Source organism: Tachyglossus aculeatus, unplaced genomic scaffold, assembly GCF_015852505.1.
Source record: "Tachyglossus aculeatus isolate mTacAcu1 unplaced genomic scaffold, mTacAcu1.pri scaffold_140_arrow_ctg1, whole genome shotgun sequence".
Classification (NCBI taxonomy): domain Eukaryota; kingdom Metazoa; phylum Chordata; class Mammalia; order Monotremata; family Tachyglossidae; genus Tachyglossus; species Tachyglossus aculeatus.
This window is the reverse complement of record NW_024044866.1, coordinates 774,705-779,831: the sequence shown is the minus strand read 5'-3', so window position 1 is coordinate 779,831 and position 5,127 is coordinate 774,705.

Sequence of the window (5,127 nt, the reverse complement as noted above, 5' to 3'; positions counted from 1 at the left end):
TGAGGAGATTCCCTGTCAGGGCCGCAGGTAGACCTGGAGGAGCAGCCCGGAGTGCACCGGCTGCATCCCCCCGCCCCCACCTCCGAGAAATCCAGCAGGAGGAATCCCATCACCGTGGAGACGTTGGACATTTTTGGAAGGCAGCATTGACTTTCTGCAGTGGATGAGGGAAGAGCCAAAGTTAGAGTCCATTTATGGGATGAGGGAAGAAACTGACAGGACATTTGCTAGTCATTATCTATGGAAAGAGACAGTTATTGAATTCAAAAGGATGTTTGAGTTTCATACCAAGCCGGGATGAGGAAAGATCCTGAACTTTACATTATTTTGGTCGATTTAAAGGGAATTACTGAGATTGTCTCCCCTCCACCACCCCAACAGTGTTGGTAGACACGTTCACTGCCCACATCGAGTTTACATTCTTGAGGGAGATCTTTTTCTATCTTCGTATTCAACCCTCCCCACTAACTGAACTTGTTCACTGCTTCCACTACCCAATACTTTGCGTGCACACATATACACACACAAACAAACACAGCTTATAGCACAGGTACTCTGATTGCAGCAGCTCCCGTATAGTGGAAAATGAATTCGTTCCGTTATATTTATTAAGCGCTTACTGTGTGCAGAGCACTATACTAAATGCTGGGGAGAGTACAATAGAATAATAAGCAGACGCAGTCCCTGACCACAACGAGCTTACAGTCTAGAGGAATAACGGATTGAAGCTGGGTTGATTTCACTGGCTTTAGTGCCATCCACCTGTTCTAACTCTCCTCATTATCAGCTTTCTTCAACCAACTCTCCAAAAATAACCTTCTTACTATGACTTGCTTTCGATGCTTCCTCCTCCCACCTCAAGCTCTCACCCTTCCTTTGGCCTGGAAATCCACACTTTTCAGGTCCTCAGCCCTAAGATGTGCCACCCTCAAAAACCCTCCGGAATTCCACCTTCTCAAGGAGGATTTAGCTAATTCACTTCTTTCCACAATCTGTCAGTGACCATCTCCAGAATTAATGCATCAGCAGACTCTCTGTATATTGCTGATAAAGGTAGGTTAATTACTCCTTAAGGAAACATGTCTACCATCTCGTTTATATTGTATTCCTCCAAGCATTTAATACAGTGTTGTGCACACAGTAAACACTCAATAAATGTCTCCTATTGGTTGACTGATTAATGTCTGCTTCCCCCCATAGACGGTGAGCTCCTTGTGGGCAGGGAGCATGTCCACCAACTCTTTCATAGGGTACTCTCTTCAGCGCTTAGAATAGCGCTGTGCACACACTAAGCACTCGAAAATATGGTTATCAAGCCCTAATAATAATAATGATATTATTTGTTAAGCGCTTACTAGGTGCCAAGCACTGCTCAATTCACTGGGGGAGATAGAAGGGAATCGGTTTGTCCCACCTGGGGCTCACAGCCTTAGTCCCCTTTTTACAGATGATGTAACGGAAGCCCAGAGAAGGTAAGTGACTTGCCCGAAGTCACACAGCTGACAGGTTGCGGAGCTGGGATTAGAACACAAGACCTCTGACTCCCGTGTCCGTGCTCTTTCCATTAAGCCACGCTGTTTCTCATCCACAAAGCCATTGTTCCATTCTTTTCTCCTCCCAGTTATAAATGACATTTTGCCTATTATAGCCTGTAAGATGGGGAAGTCATTGAGGGCAGGGAATCATGCATTTTACCTCGCTTTTTATGGTATTTATTAAACTCCTATTACATGCCAGGCACTGCATTAAGCTCTGGGGTGAACACAAGAAAATTGGGTGGGTCATAGTCCCCGTTCCACACAGGGCTCACAGTCTCAGTCCTCATCTTACAGATGAGGGAACTGAGGCACAGAGAAGCGAAATGACATGCCCCAAATCACCCAGGAGAGATGCAGCCTGGCTCCATTTCCAGCCTTTCCAATTGCTTGTTATGTGACCTTGGGCAAGTCACTTATCTTCTCTGGGATCCAGTTCTCCTGTTCTCCCTCATACTCAAACTGTGAGCCCCGTGAGGTACAGGGATAATTTCAACCTGTTTAACTTGTGCAGTGCTTAGAACAATGTTAGACACATAGTAAGCACATAACAAGTACCATTAAAAAATGAAAAGAGGGGGAGCCGTTATTAGAACGGCATCCTCCCAAGATTTGTGGGGGAGGTCTTGTGAAGAGGAATTGGTGATGAAACATCTGACTGGTGCAGTCTAGTCATACCCTCTTGTCCCTGTCCGGAGGGTTGAGTTGTTGGTTAAAGTCACCATGGCACGGAGATGACGTCATTTCATAACGTCCTAGCCCGGCAGCCAGGGTAACCGGGGTTTGGGAGGTGGATGGAGGGGACCACGAGGCTGCCGTAGGGGCAGATGGTTTCTTTTTGCTTGTGTACGCAGCCATGGTTCCAACTCCACCCCGGGCCTCTGGTTTGAACGTCTTCCCAGAGTGACCCTCACACTCACATCGATGTGCCTGATGGTCCCTCCATGTCCCTCTCCACCCCAGGTCACTCTCACCGGGACAGCGTGGGGCTGTGGCTCCACTGACCCTCTCTGGGCGGGGCTTTTCCCCCCTTTCTCCTCGGACACCTGGATGCAGTGGCCACGGAGGGACAGCGAGGAGCTGTCAGCCCCTCTCTGCTCTCCCGCGAACACTGAGACGTGCTTTCCAGACAGGACCCCTGTCCTCTTAGATAAAGCCACCGCTGCTCCGACGGGTGTCCCCGGAGGACCACAGCACGGCGATTCGTCCCCAGATCATTTGATTCCCCACACGGATGAAGATCTGGTGATGACATTTCTCTGCAGCGTTCCATAACAACAGCATCCTAACTGTTCTCGCTGTTAGTGACCATCTGGATCAACGGGTGGGCGTTTCGGCTTTTTTTTCTTTCTTCAGTGGTACCTGTTAAGCGCTTACTATGTGCCAGGCATTGTTCTAAGATCTGGAATTCGATACAAGCTAATCAGGTTGGACGTAGCCCCCATCCCACATGGGGCTCACAGTCTCAATCCCCATTTTACAGATGAGGTAACTGAAGCCCAGAGAAATGAAGAGACTTGCCGAAGATCACACAACAGAAAGGTAGAAAAGCCGAGATTAGAACCCAGGTCATTCTGACTCCCAGGTCCATGCTCTATCGAATAGGCCACTCTGCATTCCTGCGTTTCATTTTGTTCATGACCTCAAACAATCAATCGGTCATTTAATCAGTTGCATTTTCTGACTTCTTCTGATTGCAAATCTAGAAAGAACAAGAAATGACTCTAAATTCATCCTAAAACCTTCTCCCGGGCTGGGTTGGAGGATCAACCCAGAGAAGCAGAATGAGAAGCAGCATAGCTTAGTGGCAAGAGCACAGGCTTTGGGAGTCAGAGGATATGGCTTCTAATTTCGAGTCTGCCACTCGTCTGCTCTGTGACCTTGGGCAAGTCACTTAACTTCCCTGTGCTTCAGTTAGCTCACCTGGAAAATGGAGATTAAGAGTGTGAACCGCAGGTGGAACAACCTGATTACATTGCATCTACCCCAGCGTTTAGAACAGTGCTTGACACATAGTAAGCATTTAACGAATGCAATTATTATTATTATTATTATTATTATCATTATTATCAGTTTGGGAGGGGCTGAGGGGTTCTGAGAACGGGGTGATGGGAAGGAAACGTTGATACTGGCTGGGTGGACACGACGGGAAAATCTGGTTTCAGAAGAAATACATTATAATCTAGGGTTTGCCCTCTTCTATCTCAGAGCTGAGACACTGTACCAAGCTGGGGTGTAGCGGCCAGTGCATTCCCTCCTGTGAACGGCCCTGTCCCCTTCCAAATTATTTCAGGGATGAAAACTAGAGAAACAATCTGTCAGCCCACATTTCCTTCTCCCCGCTTCCAGTCCATCGGAGCACAGCTTTCCCCGTCTTCAAAGGACTTCCGTCATTCCACCACTTCCAGGATGCCTCGCACTACTCATTTTTCTTCTCCCTAAGTCATCTTTTCTCACTGCCAATCAGTATCTTAGACCACTTCTCCATTTTTGCACTCACACCCAACATTATAGCTTTGTACACAGTGGCTTTTATAAAATGTACTCTTTAAGCATATAGTCATCTATTTATAATTTTTTCCATTCTCTTCTTCATCCTCTCATTAACTAATTCTGTGTCTATCTCCCCTGTTAGATTTTAAGCTCTTGGAAATCAGGGATGATGTTTAATTTATTTTGATTTATCTGAAGTGTTCACTAAAGTTCTTTACACCCAGGATGCATTCAACAAATACCATTGATTGATGGATGGTTGGATTGCTAGATGGATGCATGGATGGATTGTTGGATGGAGGGATGGATGGATGGGTGGGTGGGTAGTTGAATGGATGGATTGTCTGCTGTGTGACCTTGGACAAGGCACTTCACTTCTCTGTGTCTCAGTTATCTCATCTGTAAAATGGGAATTGAGACTGAGAGCCCCACGTGGGAAAGGGACAGTGTAAAACCTAATTAGCTTGTATCCCCCCAGCACTTAGTACAGCGCATACACTACCTTGCACACAGTAAGCGCTTAACAAATACCACTATTATTATCATTGTGGATTGATGGGTGGATGGATTGATGGATGGATGAATGGATGGATGGATGGATGGATGGATGGATGGACGGACGGACGGATGGATGGATGGATGGATGGATGGATGGATAGATGGATGGACAGATAGGTGAACAGACAGACAGATGGACGGATGGATGGTTGGGTGGATGGATGGATGAACGAATGGATTCGAGGCAAGGAACTGATCAGTCAAATTCATTCATTCAATCGTATTTATTTGACTTTGTGACGAGCACTGTACTTCGCGGTTGGAAAGTGCAATTCAGCAACAGAGACAATCCCTGGTAACAGCGGGCTCACAGTCTAGAAGGGGGAGACAGGCAGCAAAATCACTAAACAGGCAGTCAAATGTGCGGGACGGTTTTCATGATTGTGCCCCTTCTCCCGTGTCACCCTCATGGGTTCAGATTGTAAGAGAAAGAGAGAGCACATATTAATTCCCAATTTTACAGAAAAACCCAAAGTGGATACGTGGCTGGACCAAGGTCATACAGCAGGCCGGTGGCAGAACAGGACAGACCTTTTAAATT